The sequence below is a fragment of the Macaca mulatta genome, chromosome 12 (assembly GCF_049350105.2).
Source record: "Macaca mulatta isolate MMU2019108-1 chromosome 12, T2T-MMU8v2.0, whole genome shotgun sequence".
Classification (NCBI taxonomy): domain Eukaryota; kingdom Metazoa; phylum Chordata; class Mammalia; order Primates; family Cercopithecidae; genus Macaca; species Macaca mulatta.
In genome coordinates this window covers 57,943,265-57,967,239 of record NC_133417.1, presented here as the reverse complement: position 1 = coordinate 57,967,239, position 23,975 = coordinate 57,943,265, and the positions used below count along the sequence as shown (strand labels likewise).

Genomic DNA, 23,975 nt, shown 5'->3' with positions numbered 1-23,975 from the left:
AGGTAAACAATATACTGGGAAAATACGTTTAAAATTTTTATATAATGCAAGACCAATATCCTAAATGTAGAGAAAGCTTCTAGGTGTAGAAAGAAAGGAAAAAAAATGGAAAGACAGTTTACTCAAAAAGAAATTCGCATATATCATTGGCAAAGCTATGGGCAAGCAGACACTCTCACTTATTGCTGGGAGGAATGCAAAGTATATAAATCCCCCTAGGGAGGAATCTGACACTATTAATCAAAAATACAACTTCACTTAGCCTTTCACCCAGCACGTTATTTTCAGAAATCTACCCCAAAGATACCTCAGCAAAAACAAAAAGACTTCTTACATAGCTATCAATGGCAGTATCGTTAATAACAGCAAAAAAGTAGAAATGCCCATCAATGGCAGACTGATTGAAAACACCATGGAATATTCATACAATGAAATACTATGCAGATATTAAAAGGAATAAGAAATGTATCTTTTTTATGTAGTGATTCCCAGTTTACATTTGATAGCAAAAAACAAAGCAAGGTAGAGAACATATGTAAATTATTCCATCATTTATCTAAGTAAAGGGCAATCCAAATGTACAATATATATGCATATTTACTTAACAATGGAAGGATAGACTTTAAAATATTTTGGTGGTTACCCATAAAATAGGGAGGAAGTAAGCCGGAGGCCACAAGGATAGAAGCTTGATTTTTTTGGACATATCTTGTTTTTGTATAGTTGATTTTGGAAACATGTAAATAATAAAACTAAATGAACATTATAATAAAAAACCCAATTCCTTAAAAATTGAAATAAATCAATCTAACTCTTGAATTGATAGTGTAACTATATAAAAAGGAATTATTTAGTTGCTCAATCCTAGGGAGATTTACTTTCAGGACAGAAAAAGCCATTAAAAATAAATCTGCTTCCAGTAATCATATAATTGGTCACAGTGTTGATATTATTCTAAGACAGTTGTCTGAATTGTAAGAAAAATTAGTATGCAAGATACAAATGCAAATTAGATGAGGTAACAAATACTGTTTAGTCCTGCATTTGAATTGGAAGTTATTAATACACACACAAGATGGATTTTATCTTTTTAAAAAAACTTTTTAACTCAACAGTCTGAATAAGCCTACACACAGTGACCAACCTAGTTGTAATTAACAATCCTATTACTGAGATGATGGTATTCTATTTTCCACTTAAAGAAACCAGGGAACTTTAGAAAGATGGCTGATTTCAGGTTTTAGCAAGAAAATGTTCAATATTAGTCTGGAAAATGTTGTCATACTAGAAGGTAATAAAGTTATCAAAATTACTAAAAGGGTTCAGAAACCTACTTGACATTCTCTTTGCCCAAAATATTTGAGCATTAAAAATATTGTAGGCCAGTCACAGTGGCTCACGTCGGTAATCCCAGCACTTTGGGAGGCCAAGGTGGGAAGATCACTTGATGCCAGGAGTTCCAGACCAGCCTGGGAAACATAATTAGACACTGTCTTTATAAAACTTTAAAAATTACCTGGCACAGTGGCATGTCTGTAATCTCAGCTACTCAGCCGGTTAAGGTGATGGGATCGCTTGAGCCCAGGAGTTTGGGGCTGCAATGAGTTATGATCGTGCCACTGCACTCTGGGTGACAGAGAAAGGCCATATCTCCAAAAATAATAATCAATAATCACTATTATAACAAATTGAAACACATCAAATATAGTCATATGTGATATAGTGACATTTATGTCAATGATGGACAGCATGCAAAATGATGGTCCCATAATAATATAACGAGGCTGAAAAATTCCTATCACCTAATGATGTTGTAGCCATGGTAACATCGTAGTGCAAATTGCATATCGTATTTAGCAAAGTACCATGCTGTACAGAGTTGTAGCCTAGAAGTATAGCAGGTTATACCTTCTAGGTTTGCATAAGTATACTCTGACGTTCACTCAATGAAAATGTCCAAGAATTCATTTCTCAGGACATATTCCCACTGTTAAGTAACACTTTACTGTATATTTAGATTCAGGAGTTCATAATGATTCTTCAAAAAAAGAATCTTGTTAGTCACCTTTGAAAAATGTTGGAGAAGTAATTCATTATTTTTAAAAATAGTTAACTCAAATGGTCAAAAGAATGAATTAAGCATTTACCTCAGAGTAGATAAATGTATCTCAAAGTAGCCAAATAGCTAATGCAGCGCTACTTCTCTTTACAGAAGTATTCTAGCGAACAAAGGAATGATAAATTAGAATGCCACCTTTTTGTAATTCTTAATAAGTTAATGGATTTAGCCAGTTATTGCCAATGGCAGCTAACATCACAAAAGAAACAAACAGAAATTCCTAATAGAAGTAACTAATATGGGCGGAGCAAGATGGCCGAATAGGAACAGCTCCAGTCTCCAACTCCCAGCATGAGCGACACAGAAGACCCATGATTTCTGCATTTTCAACTGAGGTACTGGGTTCATCTCACTAGGGAGTGCCTTACAATCGGTGCTGGTCAGCTGCTGCAGCCCGACCAGCGAGAGCTGAAGCAGGGCGAGGCATCGCCTCACCTGGGAAGCACAAGGGGGAAGGGAATCCCTTTTCCTAGCCAGGGGAACTGAGACACACAACACCTGGAAAATTGGGTAACTCCCACCCCAATACTGCGCTTTAAGGAAATGGGCACACCAGGGTATTATATCCCACACCTGGCTGGGAGGGTCCCACGCCCACAGAGCCTCCCTCATTGCTAGCACAGCAGTCTGTGATCTACCGGCAAGGCAGGAGCGAGGCTGGGGGAGAGGCGCCCACCATTGCTGAGGCTTAAGTAGGTAAACAAAGCTGCTGGGAAGCTCGAACTGGGTGGAGCTCACAGCAGCTCAAGGAAACCTGCCTGTCCCTGTAGACTCCACCTCTGGGGACAGGGCACAGTAAACAATAACAAACGCAGCAGAAACCTCTGCAGACACAAACGACTCTGACAGCTTTGAAGAGAGCAGTGGATCTCCCAACATGGAGGTTGAGATCTGAGAAGGGACAGAGTGCCTGCTCAAGTGGGTCCCTGTCCCCTGAGTAGCCTAACTGGGAGACATCTCCCACTAGGGGCAGTCTGACACCCCACACCTCACAGGGTGGAGTACCCCCCTGAGAGGAAGCTTCCAAAGCAAGAATCAGACAGGTACACTCGCTGTTCAGCAATATTCTATCTTCTGCAGCCTCTGCTGCTGACAACCAGGCAAACAGGGTCTGGAGTGGACCTCAAGCAATCTCCAACAGACCTACAGCTGAGGGTCCTGACTGGTAGAAGGAAAACTATCAAACAGGAAGGACACCTACACCAAAACCCCATTAGTACGTCACCATCATCAAAGACCAGAGGCAGATAAAACCACAAAGATGGGGAAAAAGCAGGGCAGAAAAGCTGGAAATTCAAAAAATAAGAGCACATCTCCCCTGGCAAAGGAGCACAGCTCATCGCCAGCAACGGATCAAAGCTGGATGGAGAATGACTTTGACGAGATGAGAGAAGAAGGCTTCAGTCCATCAAATTTCTCAGAGCTAAAGGAGGAATTACGTACCCAGCGCAAAGAAACTAAAAATCTTGAAAAAAAGTGGAAGAATTGATGGCTAGAGTAATTAATGCAGAGAAGGTCATAAACGAAATGAAAGAGATGAAAACCATGACACGAGAAATACGTGACAAATGCACAAGCTTCAGTACCTGACTCGATCAACTGGAAGAAAGAGTATCAGCGATTGAGGATCAAATAAATGAAATGAAGCAAGAAGAGAAACCAAAAGAAAAAAGAAGAAAAAGAAATGAACAAAGCCTGCAAGAAGTATGGGATTATGTAAAAAGACCAAATCTACGTCTGATTGGGATGCCTGAAAGTGAGGGGGAAAATGGAACCAAGTTGGAAAACACTCTTCAGGATATTATCCAGGAGAACTTCCCCAACCTAGTAGGGCAGGCCAACATTCAAATCCAGGAAATACAGAGAACGCCACAAAGATACTCCTCGAGAAGAGCAACTCCAAGACACATAATTGCCAGATTCACCAAAGTTGAAATGAAGGAAAAAATCTTAAGGGCAGCCAGAGAGAAAGGTCGGGTTACCCACAAAGGGAAGCCCATCAGACTAACAGCAGATCTCTCGGCAGAAACTCTACAAGCCAGAAGAGAGTGGGGGCCAATATTCAACATTCTTAAAGAAAAGAATTTTAAACCCAGAATTTCATATCCAGCCAAACTAAGTTTCATAAGTGAAGGAGAAATAAAATCCTTTACAGATAAGCAAATGCTTAGAGATTTTGTCACCACTAGGCCTGCCTTACAAGAGACCCTGAAGGAAGCACTAAACATGGAAAGGAACAACCGGTACCAGCCATTGCAAAAACATGCCAAAATGTAAAGACCATCGAGGCTAGGAAGAAACTGCATCAACTAATGAGCAAAATAACCAGTTAATATCAAAATGGCAGGATCAAGTTCACACATAACAATCTTAACCTTAAATGTAAATGGACTAAATGCTCCAATTAAAAGACATAGACTGGCAAACTGGATATAGAGTCAAGACCCATCAGTCTGCTGTATTCAGGAGACCCATCTCACACGCAGAGACATATATAGGCTCAAAATAAAGGGATGGAGGAAGATTTACCAAGCAAATGGAGAACAAAAAAAAGCAGGGGTTGCAATACTAGTCTCTGATAAAACAGACTTTAAACCATCAAAGATCAAAAGAGACAAAGAAGGCCATTACATAATGGTAAAGGGATCAATTCAACAGGAAGAGCTAACTATCCTAAATATATATGCACCCAATACAGGAGCACCCAGATTCATAAAGCAAGGCCTTAGAGACTTACAAAGAGACTTAGACTCCCATACAATAATAATGGGAGACTTCAACACTCCACTGTTAACATGAGACAGAAAGTTAACAAGGATATCCAGGAATTGAACTCATCTCTGCAGCAAGCAGACCTAATAGACATCTATAGAACTCTCCACCCCAAATCAACAGAATATACATTCTTCTCAGCACCACATCGCACTTACTCAAAAATTGACCACATAATTGGAAGTAAAGCACTCCTCAGCAAATGTACAAGAACAGAAATTATAACAAACTGTCTCTCAGACCACAGTGCAATCAAACTAGAACTCAGGACTAAGAAACTCAATCAAAACCGCTCAACTACATGGAAACTGAACAACCTGCTCCTGAATGACTACTGGGTACATCACGAAATGAAGGCAGAAATAAAGATGTTCTTTGAAACCAATGAGAACAAAGATACAACATACCAGAATCTCTGGGACACAATTAAAGCAGTGTGTAGAGGGAAATTTATAGCACTAAATGCCCACAAGAGAAAGCAGGAAAGATCTAAATTGACACTCTAACATCACAATTAAAAGAACTAGAGAAGCAAGAGCAAACACATTCGAAAGCTAGCAGAAGGCAAGAAATAACTAAGATCAGAGCAGAACTGAAGGAGATAGAGACACAAAAAACCCTCCAAAAAATCAATGAATCCAGGAGTTGGTTTTTTGAAAAGATCAACAAAATTGACAGACCACTAGCAAGACTAATAAAGAAGAAAAGAGAGAAGAATCAAATCGACGCAATAAAAAATGATAAAGGGGATATCACCACCGACCCCACAGAAATACAAACTACCATCAGAGAATACTATAAACACCTCTACGCAAATAAACTGGAAAATCTAGAAGAAATGGATAATTTCCTGGACACTTACACTCTCCCAAGACTAAACCAGGAAGAAGTTGAATCCCTGAATAGACCAATAGCAGGCTCTGAAGTTGAGGCAATAATTAATAGCCTACCAACCAAAAAAAGTCCAGGACCAGATGGATTCACAGCTGAATTCTACCAGAGGTACAAGGAGGAGTTGGTACCATTCCTTCTGAAACTATTCCAATCAATAGAAAAAGAGGGAATCCTCCCTAACTCATTTTATGAGGCCAACATCATCCTGATACCAAAGCCTGGCAGAGACACAACAAAAAAAGAGAATTTTAGACCAATATCCCTGATGAACATCGATGCAAAAATCCTCAATAAAGTACTGGCAAACCGGATTCAGCAACACATCAAAAAGCTTATCCACCATGATCAAGTGGGCTTCATCCCTGGGATGCAAGGCTGGTTCAACATTCACAAATCAATAAACATAATCCAGCATATAAACAGAACCAAAGACAAGAACCACATGATTATCTCAATAGATGCAGAAAAGGCTTTCGACAAAATTCAACAGCCCTTCATGCTAAAAACGCTCAATAAATTCGGTATTGATGGAACGTACCTCAAAATAGTAAGAGCTATTTATGACAAACCCACAGCCAATATCATACTGAATGGGCAAAAACTGGAAAAATTCCCTTTGAAAACTGGCACAAGACAGGGATGCCCTCTCTCACCACTCCTATTCAACATAGTGTTGGAAGTTCTGGCTAGGGCAATCAGGCAAGAGAAAGAAATCAAGGGTATTCAGTTAGGAAAAGAAGAAGTCAAATTGTCCCTCTTTGCAGATGACATGATTGTATATTTAGAAAATCCCATTGTCTCAGCCCAAAATCTCCTTAAGCTGATAAGCAACTTCAGCAAAGTCTCAGGATACAAAATTAATGTGCAAAAATTACAAGCATTCGTATACACCAGTAACAGACAAACAGAGAGCCAAATCATGAATGAACTTCCATTCACAATTGCTTCAAAGAGAATCAAATACCTAGGAATCCAACATACAAGGGATGTAAAGGACCTCTTCAAGGAGAACTACAAACCACTGCTCAGTGAAATCAAAGAGGACACAAACAAATGGAAGAACATACCATGCTCATGGATAGGAAGAATCAATATTGTGAAAATGGCCATACTGCCCAAGGTTATTTATAGATTCAATGCCATTCCCATCAAGCTACCAATGAGTTTCTTCACAGAATTGGAAGAAACTGCTTTAAAGTTCATATGGAACCAAAAAAGAGCCCACATCTCCAAGACAATCCTAAGTCAAAAGAACAAAGCTGGAGGCATCATGCTACCTGACTTCAAACTATACTACAAGGCTACAGTAACCAAAACAGCATGGTACTGGTACCAAAACAGAGATATAGACCAATGGAACAGAACAGAGACCTCAGAAATAATACCACACATCTACAGCCATCTGATCTTTGACAAACCTGAGAGAAACAAGAAATGGGGAAAGGATTCCCTATTTAATAAATGGTGCTGGGAAAATTGGCTAGCTATAAGTAGAAAGCTGAAACTGGATCCTTTCCTTACTCCTTATACGAAAATTAATTAATTCAAGATGGATTAGAGACTTAAATGTTAGACCTAATACCATAAAAATCCTAGAGGAAAACCTAGGTAGTACCATTCAGGACATAGGCATGGGCAAAGACTTCATGTCTAAAACACCAAAAGCAACGGCAGCAAAAGCCAAAATTGACACATGGGATCTAATTAAACTAACGAGCTTCTGCACAGCAAAAGAAACTACCATCAGAGTGAACAGGCAACCTACAGAATGGGAGAACATTTTTGCAATCTACTCATCTGACAAAGGGCTAATATCCAGAACCTACAAAGAACTCAAACAAATTTACAAGAAAAAAACAAACAGCCCCATCAAAAAGTGGGCAAAGGATATGAACAGACATTTCTCAAAAGAAGGCATTCATATAGCCAACAGACACATGAAAAAATGCTCATCATCACTGACCATCAGAGAAATGCAAATCAAAACCACAATGAGATACCATCTCACACCAGTTAGAATGGTGATCATTAAAAAGTCAGGAAACAACAGGTGCTGGAGAGGATGTGGAGAAATAGGAACACTTTTATACTGTTGGTGGGATTGTAAACTAGTTCAACCATTATGGAAAACAGTATGGCGATTCCTCAAGGATCTAGAACTAGATGTACCATATGACCCAGCCATCCCATTACTGGGTATATACCCAAAGGATTATAAATTATGCTGCTATAAAGACACATGCACACGTATGTTTATTGCGGCACTATTCACAATAGCAAAGACTTGGAATCAACCCAAATGTCCATCAGTGACAGACTGGATTAAGAAAATGTGGCACATATACACCATGGAATACTATGCAGCCATAAAAAAGGATGAGTTTGTGTCCTTTGTAGGGATATCGATGCAGCTGGAAACCATCATTCTTAGCAAACTATCACAAGAACAGAAAACCAAACACTGCATGTTCTCACTCATAGGTGGGAACTGAACAATGAGATCACTTGGACTCGGGAAGGGGAACATCACACACTGGGGCCTATCATGGGGAGGGGGAGGGGGAACGGGGGAGGGATTGCATTGGGAGTTATACCTGATGTAAATGACGAGTTGATGGGTGCTGACGAGTTGATGGGTGCAGCACAGCAACATGGCACAAGTATACATATGTAACAAACCTGCACATTATGCACATGTACCCTAGAACTTAAAGTATAATAATAATAATAATAATAATAATAATAATAAAGAAAAAAAAAAGAAGTAACTAATACCACAAACATTCCTGATAAAATATTTGAACTTCAATCTGATCAAGCTTCTACATATGACCATCTTTGCAAGAATACAGGGAGTAAGGAAACATGGTAAATGACACTATGGGATGAAATCAGTAAAGTCCACACTATGAGAATCTATCAAAGTAATACAACTCAGTTTCTCTTAAAAAACAAATTACAAAGGTGGGGGAAGATGGAGAAGCAACATGTAAAGATTTAAGCAGTATGTCAGCCAATTACACTGTACAGATATTATTCAGATCCTGATTCAAAATAACCTTAAAATAAATCATGCACAACTGGAAAAATTTAATCAATAACTGGATACTTGATGATATTCAGGAATTATTAACTTTTTAGACAATAAAATGGTCACATTGCTTTAAAAAGAAACCTTATCTTTTACAAATATATAGGGAAACATTCACAGATAAACTAATAGAATATCTGGAATTTTCTTCAAATTAAGCTGAGGTGGGTGGGATATAGATGAAACATGAGTTGAAATTATTGAATCTTGATGGGAGAGTATGAAAAATCATTTTATTATTCTTTCATTTTGCATTTTAACAAGTTAAAGAAGAAAAAATCTACAGTGTTCACTGATTTTTTATTTTCAAGTTTTTATTTCTTTCCTCTGTTACACCATTAACTTCTAGCTGGTTTGCATAACATGTTAGAATTAATTTTATTCCCTTTATTATTAATTTATAGTACTAGAAATAAAAATAAATCAATATTTATTTTTATTCAGAATAATCTGCTAGATGCAATGAAAACCACACAGGAGCCACAACCCACTCCTTGGGAACCTTAAAATTTATTGACATAAATAAATATATGTAAACGTCTTAGGAAACTTATCCATGACCTTATTAAATAACAGCTCTCATTTTTTTTGAACAGCATATTGTATTTCAAAGTGTGTCACCTACTTATGATCTACTTCTTCAGGGCTGCTATGAAATTAAAAGAGAGCATGTGTGAAAAGCACTTAGCATCATGCCTTGAACATAAGTGCTAGACAAATGGTAGCTGTGAAACTGCTAATCCTTAATCCAGGAATCTTGTTCCTGAAACATGCTACCATATAAAAATAAAAATTCAGGAAATGGAATGATGCTCAATAGAAGATAGTACAAACCGTTGTGCAATTTAAACAACAAAGAATAAAAAAGGAAAACAGCAAAGAGTCCCTGGAAGAAGTAAATTTTGCAATGGAGTTTTATACAAAGGATGAATAGTTATTACAGAAGAAGGACATCACTAATTAGGAATATAACAAGAGTCAAAGTGCAGAGACCAGCCCTAGCAAAGAATATTTAATATCGTTTTATGCTGAAGCAAAGGAGAATAATGAGAGGTTAAATTGGAGAGGTACACTGGGGCAAAAAGGACCCTTCCCAACATCCCTTCCAGGCCAAGTTCAGGATTTATAGCTGAATATTTTAGGGAGAAGTACCGTTTCCCTATAACTCAGTTTTTCTCCAGAGAGAATCAAGCACTGAAAGCGTTTCATCCGTGGCTTCTGTTTACCCATTTACTTATTTCTTCCTTTTGGAGGAGGAATGATCTGTGTAGTTGGTAAATTTAGAAATTAACTGAGAATGGTCAGGTCTCTTAGGCCCTCCTTTTTCTTGGGAGAGGCTGTCTGCAGAGGCACACCATGCTGTGTTCCTCACATGGTGAATTCTGCTCCGGTCCCACACTGCTTAGCAGGAGGTAAGAGTTATTTTGGCCCTTACACAAAGCCATGCCCCTAAACAATCTTTAGCAGTGATAAAAGTGAGGTTTGGCCTTCATCAACCACCCCATTATCTTATTTATTATTTTGTTTAGGACTTGGACTGAGAAGCAGATGCTAGTTATTAGAACAACTGAAATATTTTATTAACAATATAAACAATAGGAACACAGTAAAAGTTCTTCAGTAAAGGAGGTAAAAATGCTTTAAATTATTCCAGCTGTTTTGTGTTGAAGGCAACAGAGACGAGCTAGTTACAGGAAACAAGGTGCAATGAATTGAACCTACTAGCTTCTGTCTTCTAAGGCAAGTGTTGGCAAACCTGTAGAGAACCAGATAGCACTATTATAGGCTTTCTGGGCCATATATGGTCTTTGTTACATTTTTTTTAAAGCCATAAAAGGATAAAAACCATTATTAGCTAGTAAGCTGTACAAAAGAAGGTAATGGGCTATAGAAAAACAAGCTGTAGGTTAGATTTGGCTCAAGAGCCACAGTTTGTCCAACCTCTGTCAAGAAATAATTTCTTCAGAAAAGGGATTATGTTCTTGCAAAAATTACAAAACAAATTCCAATAAACAAAGATTAGCCCATTTCTGTCAGTAAAACTTCTCAGTTAAAACCACTCTGGAGCTCTGGCCCCTGTTTAATAACAGAGTTAGTCTCTGAGATATTGCTTATAAAATCCCTGTACATAATGTCCATATATATAACTACATTGGTTATTGCTCAACATAACCAGTAATTTTGAAGGTTGGTGTGTGCAATGCTTGCCAGGAAATCTTCACTCTTTTCCTTGTTGGCTAATTATGCTATGTTCTGCTGCATGGCAGTTTTAGTGTACTTGCTGATTCAAATTAAAAGTGAAAAGGACTAAATATCATGTAAGAGATGAGAATGCAGAAAGGCATAACCTTTATATTATTATTTGCTTCTGCCAACAATGTCTTTAGTGCAGAGAAGGCTACCTGTTTTATATCCAGCTGGATATAAAACATTTAATTCCTTGTGTTTTTATTCACATAAATTTTAAAGTAGCCTCTTTTCTTGCACAACTGTAGTTACTGCATTTGTAATAAGTTTTGGATACCAGAAAATGAAATAAATACATCCCCGGGAAGAAATTGTTTTTTCTTCAACTGTAGTTTTTCTAAAGGACTTGAGCCCTGCAAAATTGGATGTTTAACTGCGGTTATTTATGATTTATGAATGTTAAAATGCCTATGGGCTAAATACAAAAAAATAATAATTTGAGTGTTTTTATTCTTGTGTCAGTCTCATAAGTCATATTTGAAGAAATTGAATTTCACGTTGCCTTTAAGATTCACCCTTGAGCTAAGATCAAGATTAGCGATATTTCAGATTAAAGAAAAGGAAATTGTTCAGAAGGTTGAGGGGAACTAACAGAGGTGATTCCAAACACGGAGTTTTTTTGTAAACGTAATAAATATGGCCAGGCCCGGTGGCTCAAGCCTGTAATCCCAGCACTTTGGGAGGCCGAGACGGGCGGATCACGAGGTCAGGAGATCGAGACCATCCTGGCTAGCACGGTGAAACCCCGTCTCTACTAAAAAATACAAAAAACTAGCCGGGCGAGGTGGCGGGCGCCTGTAGTCCCAGCTACTCGGGAGGCTGAGGCTGGAGAATGGCGTAAACCCGGGAGGCGGAGCTTGCAGTGAGCTGAGATCCGGCCACTGCACTCCAGCCTGGGCGACAGAGCGAGACTCCGTCTCAAAAAAAAAAAAAAAAAAACGTAATAAATATATACAGAGTCATATGTGTGCAGTTTGTCTCTCCAAAGAATACAAAGCCTGTTGCAGAGAAGAGCTCCTTAGTACTTCTAGTGTCTCCAGACACACTGCAGGTCACAAGGAACACTAGCTTTGTTTGATATATAACTAATAGACTTTATTTTTTGGAGCAATATTGGACTTACAGAAAAATTGAGGAGAAAGTATACAGAATTCCTATATACCTTCTTTCCTCCTCCAAAAACAATTTCCCCTATTATTAGCGTCTTGCATTTGTGTGGCACATTTGCTACAACTGATGAACCAAAGTTGATTTATTATTGACCAAAATCCGTATTTTACATTAGGTTTCACCCTGTGTTGTAGAGTTCTACGGTTTTTGAAAAATGCATAATGTGTCCACCATCATAGTATCATACGGAATAGTTTCAGAGCCTTGAAAATGCCTGATGCTCCACTTAATTCATCCCACCCACTCTGCCCATGAGCACCTGGCAACCACCAATCAATCATTTTCCTATCTCGATGCTTCGCCTTTTCCAAAATGCCATATGGCTGGAATCTTATAGTATGTAGCCTTTTCAGATTGGCATATTTTACTTACCAATATTTCAGGTTTCTCCATGTCTTTTCATGGCTTGATATCTTATTTCTTCTTACCACCAGCTCTTTTGTAAGAGCAGAAAAACTCCCCAAACTCCTCAAGTAGTTAAAGCCTCACTAAAAGGCACTTATTGAGGGATATTTAAAAATTCTGAGTGAATGAGTGTATCAGTAAATACTTACCTGACAAAATGGTTCACAGGCTCTTGATGCAAGAAGTTACTCTACAGTTTCCCTAGATAGAATTTTCAAACATAAAAGCATTCACAAAATAATGAAAAATGGCATAAACATGCATATCATCTCTCACTCCAGGTTATGATCAAGGGCCAAGCACCACCAGAACAGAGAGACGTAAAGGAGATAAATGTACCTGCCAGTTTCAAAGTTATGTCCATTTGCAAACAGGTGAAATTCATTCAGAAAATGAGAAAATGACCCATTTTCAATTATGTCTGTGCTATCTGTAGGACATCACCTTCGTATAAAGGAGCTCCACCTTGTGCAGCTTACATCTCAGCAAATATTGCTAGAACAAGTGTAGGACACTAGTCCCTGTTCAGTCATTTAACAGCTCTGTGATTCCACTGAGTCACTTTTTCTCTGCAGCATAGAGAAAATAACGCTGCTCTTCCTGATTCAAATAATTCTGAGGATCAAAGGAGATTGAGATGAATAGAGGAGATAAAGGTGATACATGGGGAAACACTTCCAAACTATTAAAAGGTTTGCTCTTATGTTGTAATACTGATGCTATTGGATGTACTCCAACCCTTTTACCATCCCTCTCCCGCTGCAACACTCTTCCCAGGTAAGACGGTGTGAGAGAGAACCTCACAAAAAAAGAATCTGCTTAAGTTGGGAAACAATAGGAGACCCTGTCAAGCAAAAAGTAAATAGGTATTATAGAAAGGACAACAGAAAAGTGTCAAAACCTTTCTAGAAGGAAAAACGCAGCAGTAGCAATGTGTAAACCAGGGGAGAAGCTCTAGGCTTCCAAGATAAGAATGAATCTGAAAGGCAGCACACATCTCCTGGAGGCTGAAGGTCAAAGAGGTAGCACCACCCAAATGTCTCCTACAGGGCATTCTTGCACAGCAATAACAAGAAAGAGGCTTCTGAGTATTCCCTGCTGAATGCTGAAATGTGGTTAAACCTGATTTCTTCCAAAGTGCACTGCTCTCACTGGCTGAACAGAGAAAGTGTTGAAAGTACAACTATCCATAAGTGGCATTGACTCAGATATCCAAGCCAGCCACACTAACTAAACCAAATCAATTCCTTTCCAATAGCTTACTCAGTTGGGGAGGAGAAGATGGGACATTACTTACAAAACAAAGGGAGAAGAAACTGTTCAGGCTCCCCTAAAGCACCACTATTAGATCAGAAAGAAGCTTCATCTTTGGGGTCTATACCTATGCTACTTAAAAAGGCACAAGCAAATCAAGGCTTTAGCAAATCCAGGACAGCACTCAACAGGCACCAAGCAGACCAAGGTAAAGTAATATGTTAACTTTGTTACATATCTACCACAAAAAAATATATAATTTTACTCTCAAATTCATGTATAATCACACCAAATGCTGTAGGTAAATACTGACAGTCTAATAATGGTTTTTAAAGCAAAAGTAAGAGCTCTGGTCAAAATGGTATGAGTTCACACTTGGGTAAAACCATCTGTATTCCAAACACAGAAAAATGATGCATTATTAAAAATCCAAAAAGACATAGTCAGACACAAAACTTCAATAAACATCTCTTTAGTTAAAATAGAACAAAACTGCAAAGCAATAATAACTGAAGCCTTGGCCTTACCGAGCTCTGGATCTGAAAGCAGGCAGAAGTTCAGCCCTATCATTTAAGAGAGTGAAAAGTACTCCCTGTGAAAAGGGGAACTGTAGCCTGGCTCACTGTGTGAAGAAAGGCATTGGAGGTGCCACAGAAGCGGTCTTCAGAAAGGCAGCTAAATTAAAACTGCTACCAACTACCACCTGTGGCTCAAGTTTTCAGTAAGCTTTGAGACTAGAGAGGCAAGAGGTCACAGACAGAATCTAAAGAATAATAAAAGAATCAAGCTACCCATGGACTCTGTGACCCGTGGGCCACAGAGTCTCTGAAATATTCTATAGTCATTGGACAGAAGCCCTGAAATGATAATGAAAATCTCATTCTAGGCCAGGTACCCAGGGAATAAGAAAACATGAGAGAGAGTTGAACAAAACGTCTACACAAAATTAAAATCAGACACAACATTAAAACATAGGAGCAGGAAGTCACTATAAGATTAGTTTTATGAAATAGTCTGACAAAAGCTTTCAAATTAGTATAAAGACACTCGAAATATGATGAAATAACTTTCATTTAGAAAAGAGCAAGAGATTATATTATAATAGGGGAAAAATGCAAGTAGAGGATAAAATGAAAAAGAACACAAGGCCAGGTGTGGTGGCTCACGCCTGTAATCCCAGCACTTTGGGAGGCGAGGTGGGCAGATTACCTGAGGTCAGGAGCTTTAGATTAGCCTGGCCAACATGGCGAAACCCCATCTCTACTATAAATACAAAAATAAGCCAGGCATGGTGGTGCATGTCTATAGTCTCAGCTACTTGGAAGGCTGAGGCAAGTGAATTGTTTAAACTTGGGAGGTGGAGGTTGCAGTGAGCCGAGATCACCCCACTGCACTCCAGCCTGGCAACAGAGTGAGACTATGTCTCAAAAAAAAAAAAAAAAAAAAGTGTATTTCAAGTACCTAGGAGAAAGAGAAAAGTAAAGATACATAATGCAATAGCAGATTATCAAGGAAAAACAGAACTCCTCATACAATAGTAAACAACTTGAAACTTGTGAAACTACCCTCCAACTGTGAAGTCCTGCAGACCAGCATCCATGATGCTGATACACAACCCCGTGCACAGAAGAGCTCCTTAGTGCTTCTAATGTCTTCACATGTATTGTAGGGCACAGAAGCACCTGCCCAATATAGGGAGCTCGATCTAAGATGATCTCTTTAATCTGAAGTTACATGAAGGGCACTAAAGTAGTCCTAGCTTGGTTGTGCTGGGCAGAGAGAAGTACGCATCCTCTGATCAGGAAAGCATTCTCTAGTTAGGCACCCAGGATGCTCACAGAATAATTTCAAACAAATATAAACTCGCGATTAAAGTTTATCATTCCAACAAGAAAACAAGCCATCATGAGTGTCAGCAAAAATAAGCAGCAATTCCTAGACACTTTACATATTTACTTTGTCAGAATAAAAGTTATAAAATATGTATAAAATGTCTACAAAAACAGAAGATGTCACCACAAAAATGAGCCATCACTGAGACCAAAAGTGACCAGGCAGAGTGTTTTTTAACCTAGTGGAACTTTTAGGAACAAGTTTTATTTTACTGTTTAAATCAAAAAACACAATGGGTGGGACAAACAGCAGAATTCATGAATTAGATGATACATTTGAAGAAGTTACCCATAATGTAGCTTAGAGGTACATGTAGATGGAAAATATAGAATAAAAGAAATAAGCAGGGTAGAATTAGAAGTTCTAATTGAAGTTCAGACGGACACACTCAGTATCTTTACTCATACTGGACCTGAAGTTTATATCTCCCGATTCACTTGTGAACCTTTGAGACATGTTCAACAGTTTAAATCTCTTCTCTGCAGTCTCTCTTCCCCACCCATCCTGTCTTTCCCAAACCAAATCAACTAATCACATTATTTGTTGCACATCCTTTACTTCTCTGTATTACCTCTTGGATAGAAAGTTGGTCCAAGAATATCTCATGAATTCATTTTATTCATAAATATTACAGCAGAATATATCTCTCAAACAAATTCCAGGAGGTAGAAAGAAAAAACAAGCGGGGAGAAAAGTAAAGTGGGAGACAGCAGTCAATGAAAAACTACTCATAACAAAGGGCAAGGAACATCATCTTAATAAGTGACAGAAAGCACAGGCCTCTAAAAATGACTTACACAAAAATCAGGAATAAAAACAAGAAGAGTTTAACTCTGTAAATCTTTTAATGCGATGCTTTAAAAAAAAGAAAGAAAGAAAGAAAGAAAGAAAGAAAGAAAGAAAGAAAGAAAAGCCTCCATCACCAAGAGTAAAAACCCATAAGTAGAATAAACTGGGGGAGAAGACTACAGAATATGAGTCACAAGATAGGTCGGGGAAAGGGTAAGACAAGAAAATCTTACAGGAATACATAAAAATGTAAAGCTAAATGTAATCGAATGCAGAAAATAAAATTAGAGATATGGAAGTCAAAATTGAGTACCTCTCTTAGAATGTGGAAGAAAAGACAAATGGGGTAGAATAAGAGGAAAGATAATAAATACCCAGACAACAGAGATGCAACATGGCTGTGAAGGAGCATTAACAATGGGAACAGAGGAGCACACAAAACTTTCTTGGTTAGGGAAAAAAGCATGGGGTGGGGGTGGGGGTCCTTCCTTGGGGTGGGACCTCGGGGTGGGGCCTTGGGGTGGGGGTGAGGGGGCCTTCCTCCATCTTCAAAGCCAGAAATGACAGATTGCATTCTTCTGTCATCACTCTGACAACACCTCCGCCTCTACCTTCCCCTTTTGAGAATTCTGGGGATGAGATTGGGCCCACCTGATCATATAGACTGCTCTCCCTAACTTAAGGTCACCTTATAAGCAGCTTTACTTCCATCTGCAACCTAAATTGCCCTTTGCCATATTCACAATTTCCAAGGACTAGGAAGTGGACATCTTCGTGGGGTGGGGGGAGGGGGGCATTATTCTGCCTACCTCAGCCTCTTAATAGAGTTTGCTTAATCATGTTTCAGAATCGGCACTCATACCGTTATCTGAGGTCTAATTTAGCTGATAACTCTTAAACGTCTGGGTCATTCTCTGCTTAGTCCTTCAGCATCCAGCTTAAAATTATTTTTCACCATGAAGCCTTTTATGCTACCTCCTCGCATCCTCTCTCTTAACTAATCACCTAAACGAAATAGCCACATAAGTTTTTGAACAATAATCCTTTAACTTACTGTGTCACTTTTGTAATTCTGTTCTATGTGTATGCTATCCCCAAATCAGCTTTAATCACTATGGAAAAATATGTTTACAAAGCACTTATAATAGTGAGTAAATTATTATAAAATAGTACAGGGGATAAAAACAATGCAAAATTGAATACACAGTATCATCTAATTACTGAAGAAGATGCAGAGAAATATGATTGGAATGTTAATAGAATTATCTCATAGTAAGGGAATTAATGTTATTTTTCTTTCTTTAAAATGCCTTGGGTTTTTGGTCAATGTTCTTTCTGCCTCCCGCAGCCTTTCTGCCTACCTCCCAGTTCACCTGCAGCTTCAATGGGCAGTTCCCAAACTACTGACAGATCCCAACATTAAGGCCTGTGTCTCTCTACTTCTCTGACCAAGGATTTTCTCAGGCTTCTTTGGACCTTGCTTAACCCACATGCACAACTTCCCACGGAAAAGCTGGAAAGTTAATGATGGGCAAGCCAGCACCAATGAGGGACAGAGCAGGAGGATAAACATTCCAGCTTTCCTGTCCCCTCACACGCCTGAGGCACAGTCTGTACTGTTCCTCAGGAGGGTTCCCACTGGGACTGAGCCACAGTCACCCACAACAATGACACATTCATTCATGCACATTTTATTGTTTTTTCCCTTCCATGTTTTACTTTTTCCATTTCATTACTTTGGCTTCCTGGGTCACTTTCTATATAAACCACCTGATGTAGGCAAACAGCTCATCTGTGGCACCTGGCAATCTTACAGGCTTGAACCATAACTTACTCAGAGTCTTTAAGGAATATCTTGTCATCTGTCTGAAACATGAGAGGATGGGAGGTCTGTAAGGAGTGGATATGAGGCCACCTCCCACTCAGCTCCCTGTTGACAATCACAGGACAATTTCTCATGCCCTCCGCACTTCAGGTGAGATATGGATCTTCCACTCCAGCCCCACCAGAACAGAGCTGAAGAACATAAACCTACCTGTGCCCATCTAGATGGAGGTCTAGGAGTGGTGTTGCAGTCATCTGGCCCCTTTTGCTTCAGAGTGTGGGACAAGGATCAAGGGCATGGCCTTGTGGCTTATTCGTCTTTTTACTGCTATGCAAGTAATAAATGGTCTAAATCTAAGAGTGACTCATTGGATCTTTACCATCGAATCTACTAGGCCTTGGATTTGCCTGTTTTGCATGTATGTGCTTGACATACACACTCAAGTCCTTGGCTTGGGGTCAGCATTTGGAGAAACTGAAACTAAGAAATGCATATATCACTTTTATAATGTCATATTCTGATATTAACTAAAAAATGAGGATATAAACATACTATATAAATTTGAATTTGTAAGTAGAGAGTGTATGTGACAGTGCAAAAGCAAAGCCAAAAGGAAAAGTCCCCAAAATGTAAACAATAATTATATCAAGAAAGAGTGTCTTAGTCAGTTTGGGTTGCTACCACCATAGATGAGGTGGCATTTACACAACGGAAACTTCTCACAGTTCTAGAGGCTGGAAGTCCAGATCAGGGTTCTGGCAGATTCCATGTCTGGTGAGAATCTGCTTCCTGATTCATAGATAGTGCCTTCTCACTGAGGCCTCACACAGTGGAAGAGGCAGGGGGTCTCCTTCCATCTTCCTTTTTAAGGGCACTAATCTTATTCATGAGGGCTCTGCCCCAACAACCTAATTATCTCCCAAAGGCCCTATCTCTTATACCATTACACTGAGGGTTAGGATGTCAACCTATGAATCTGGAGAAACATAAACATTATATCTATGACAAAGAGAAATTATTGTGACTTTTAATTTTGTCTCTATACTTTTCATAGTTTCTAAAATTTCAAACATGAGCATTATTACTTTTATAATTTTAAAAACCTATGTTTTGGAAGGAACATTTGAAATTTACATGGCAAGAACATTTATTCTTTAAGCAGAGGTGTTTTTATACGTGGGCATGTAAAATGTAAGCATTCAAAAATAAAGTGGACAAAGGATATAAGCTCTTCATAAAAGAAACACAGAAAGCTAACAAACATATACAAGGCGGCCCAACCTTAATCAAAGGTTAAGCACCAAAGCCTCATAAATCAAAGCATCCATAATCAAATAGACACGAATTAAATTAAAACAATGAGGTGCCATTGTTTGCTATTAACTTGGCAAATTAAGTGATAAGAAGTGACATTAATATGGGTACAAAAGAATAGGCACTCTCATGTAGCATTGTTAGGATAAACTCATCTAATTTCCTAAGGCCTTTAAAAGCCTTATAAATGTACATTCTCTTGACATGATATCACTTAAAATAATTTTTCTCTAGAAAAATCAGATCTATTCACAAAAAAAAGTTATGCATAAAATTTGATTTCTGATTGCTGGAATTATGCAATCATGAAATTATGAAAAATGATATTCATTTTATTTATAAACTTTTCTGTCATTTTCAAATATTTTCACTAAATATAGAGAAAGTTTTAAACAGGAAAATGTTACATAAATATTATTTTCTATTTTAAAAGAAAAAAATTAACAAACTCCACGAGAAAAGCACCATTGTTTTGCTTTTCCTACCTTCATTCCATTAATATGTGTGAAGATGATGCAGGTAAACTGATTTGCCCCAGCAGGCCATGTGCAGGGAGACAACAGAACTATTTGTTTCTCTGCTTTGAACTGAATACAACATGGTTTTTCACTAAAGTTGGAAGATGGAATGATTTGGCAGCAGAAATGAACTGAAGGCAACTTTCTATCTCTCTGGGTCTGAATACCCAGGTAACATTTCAAATGTCACCTCTAGGTTTTTTCTGCATTAACAACCCCTTATTTACATCTCTAAAACACATAGTGCATATAACCAATTGCTACAAAAAGATATTAATACATGCTTTACTCTTTACACAGTGAACGTTAAAAGATATCAATATATCTTTCACCCTTTACACAGTGAATGTTAATGTTGAAGCTATGATGAAGAGAAAATATTTTGCCAATTACTACGAGAAACAGACCAGCACGTTTCATTCTTCACACAGTGGATGTTAACACCGAAGCTATAATGAAGAGAAAAAAAATATTTTCTTCTCAGAATCTGATAGTTTTACCTTTAAGAGCTAGAACATTTTAATGTCAATTTCCTTCGTTTGATAGATCTGGCCTTTCTCGTTTTTACTAACGCAGTATGTAGATATTTTGAATTAATGCTAAGATACTCAGCTCCTGGAGCCTGAAGGTAGTTTCTTGCATTTGCCAATAAGAAAAAAAAAATAATCTAGCAGTGTCTTAGTAAAATCAGTAATTTCTCATACTTTAAAGTGCCATATTTTGTCAAATCTAAGATGTTGTAACTTGTTGAGATGCACCATTATTTTAGGTACCGTAGGAAAATACTGCAAAGTAAAATAAGCCATGAGAAACTGTGTATCTAAATTATAAAATGAATCCAAATTTCAGAGATGTTCACATAGAGGGAAGGGAGGACATCTGAGAATCAAAGAATGATAATGCATCATTTATGTGTTTCAACAATGGACTGGAGGCAGTTCTCCTTCATTTAGTTAATTTTCTGCTTTCTGATTTCTGAAAGGAACTGACAGATTTATAAACATATTCAAAGCTTAACCACTCAAAGCCTTGTCTGAACTCCATACCACGGTACATTGTGCACAATTGGCAATGTGCTGGAGCCACATTTAGACCTGGATGTGCAAGGAAGTTGTTAAATTGTCAAGAATCTTGTGTGAGCTCGTTGTTACAGCCACTTTTACAAATTAAATTATATTAATTTGAAATGAAATACATCTTATCAAAAACAAAGGTAATAAATACTCAAAAAGCATCACCTTCTAATTATGTTGCTACATTTTACTATTACACATGCTCTCGACATTATGCCTATTGTATCGGTACAGCAGAAATACTATATAGTAGTGTTCCTGCACATCTCTTTCCAATTCTGCATTCAGTGATGTCACTCTGATAATCTGAAATCAGCCCTGGTGGAAATATTTGCACAATGGAAATTGGCATATATTACAAATCATGGCTTCTGCCTCCAGAAATTTTGTTGTTACATATTTACCAGCACACCACTGCCTACAGTAACAAAAAACTGTAAAAAGGTTGATTCTAAAACTGATACGCTAGGTATATATTACACATAAATTTACATACATGCTGATGAAGGTAGTAGATCACAGTAAAAATAAGTGGCAGGAAACAAACAAAAATCTAAAATCTAAACATTGCCCTTAAAAGAAATAGAAAAGCTTTAAGAAATAAGATTTATATTATGCAAATTATTCAGGGGGCACAAAAAGGTTACTTCAGATTTCAGTGTTCCAATTTCAGTACTCAAATGCCTAAATAACCTTCTTACCTTGACTGCTTAATAAAATGCAGAAGGCTAAGCACTATAATCTTTTACCACATAGAAGCTCTAATTCAAGTGGGTTACATTTTATCCACAGTTTCCCATTAAATAAAAGAGAATATTACTTTCATTTTTCAGTGACAACAACCCAGCATGAATTTGACTATGTAATGTTGTTCTCAGAATGACCTACCTTATCTACCAACCAGTGAAAACCAACTGGGTCAAATAAAATTTAGATGCTAACTAAATACTGATGACTGAAGCAACGATCTTAAAACCTTTCATCATTCCGTGAAGAATGATATTAAGTGATTTCTGTGTAAAATAGTCAAAGAATACCATGATCTCATAAAATTTCAAAGATTGCAGTTCACTGTCCTTTGCCTCATATCTGAGGACTTGGGTAACCTGAGGAGATTTATTTATGAGAATTCATGTAAATCCCATTAGGCTCTTCTTAATACCCAGTGGCACTTTAGAGCTAATATATTTTATTTTATTTGCATTTACATAATACAATTTGATAGTCTCATATTGTATAATCTCATTTCACTCAGTTCATTTTATAAGGAAAACAAATTGCTTGCAGCTTTTCTACAAAAGAGACCCCATGTGAACTATACCTAAATAACTTGCAGAGTACTGGTTGCCATGGCTATACAGAAAAAGTAAGACACTATAGCTAATAGGAATGTTGGAAACACTGATTTCCAATCTGGATTTATGATGCTACTTTTTTGATTATATGATTTAATGAAGCCAATTCCGCTTCCAACTCTTACCTAAGAAACTAGGGGAAAATACTCCTTTTTATACTTTTTTAAAAAATAATGTGTAAACACTTATAACCAAACTTAAAAAATTAAATGTATCAATACTATCAATATTATCTGTGTTTGACTCTTAGTTTCTAACATCGTTTTCTCCTCCTTAATGCAGCTGAAGTTTTCACTAGGGATATTTCTGACATGAGTTACTAAACAACAGGTTTCTCAGTGTGAACAAAGAGAGACAAAAGCATGACTGAGCATGTTTCCTTTGGGAAATGTCAGCAAGCCCGTCATTGCTTGGACAAAGCTTCACTGCGGAGTTTAGAGGAGAGAATGACAGGTGATAAACTTAGAAAGCTATATTGGGACATCATCGCCAAAGAGCCCCGTGCACGTCGTGACACAAAGTTTGGTGTTCCACTGTAATACAACCAACAGTCACCACCTGTTATTTTAAAAATAGGGCACAGTTTTAAAAATACTTTGGAAGTATCAGTTTGGCAGCTGAGTAAGGACAGTTTAGGGAAAGAAAGGTAATGAACAAAGGATACTAACTTCTCAGGACACAGCTGCAGTAATCTAAGCGAGAGGCAGAAAAAACTTGCAGTGTAAAGTAGACTTCAAGAATCACTACATGGACTTACTGTTTTCCATTTTAGAAGTCCAGTCATATTTGTGATAATATAGGAGCTCTGTAGTTTTACTGAAACTTGAAGAGTTTCTACAAAGAATCTGAGCCACTGGTCTTTATTTCACTTCCTCCCCTAGAAATTGCTCTCCCAACACACCCCTGCAGAATAGAGATTCTAGTATTCCCCCATCCTTCTCTCATTGCAAATACTGATTTTTTAGGAAGCAGCTCAGTCCAGATAGTCTGCCCTTTCCAGGCAGACTATCTGGAAATTCTGAATAACATTTTCTCCCTCTTATTATACCTATATAGGCATATATTGGAGATATTGTGGATTCAGCTCTAGACCACCAAAGGAAAATGAATATAATAATAAAATGAGTCACATTTTTTCTTGCTTCTTAATGAATATAAAATATATGTTTATACTATAATGTAGTCTATTAAGTTGCAATAGCATTACATTTTTTAAGGCATACTACATTAACCAAAATACACTTTATTTGGAAAAT

The 23,975-nt window shown here is 37.8% G+C and overlaps 1 pseudogene; it reads right to left on the bottom strand.

Annotated features, from left to right (window-relative positions):
* Window positions 1-23,975, bottom strand: part of LOC106992584 (ATP synthase peripheral stalk subunit b, mitochondrial pseudogene) — a 139,831-nt pseudogene that overhangs the window by 93,656 nt on the left and 22,200 nt on the right.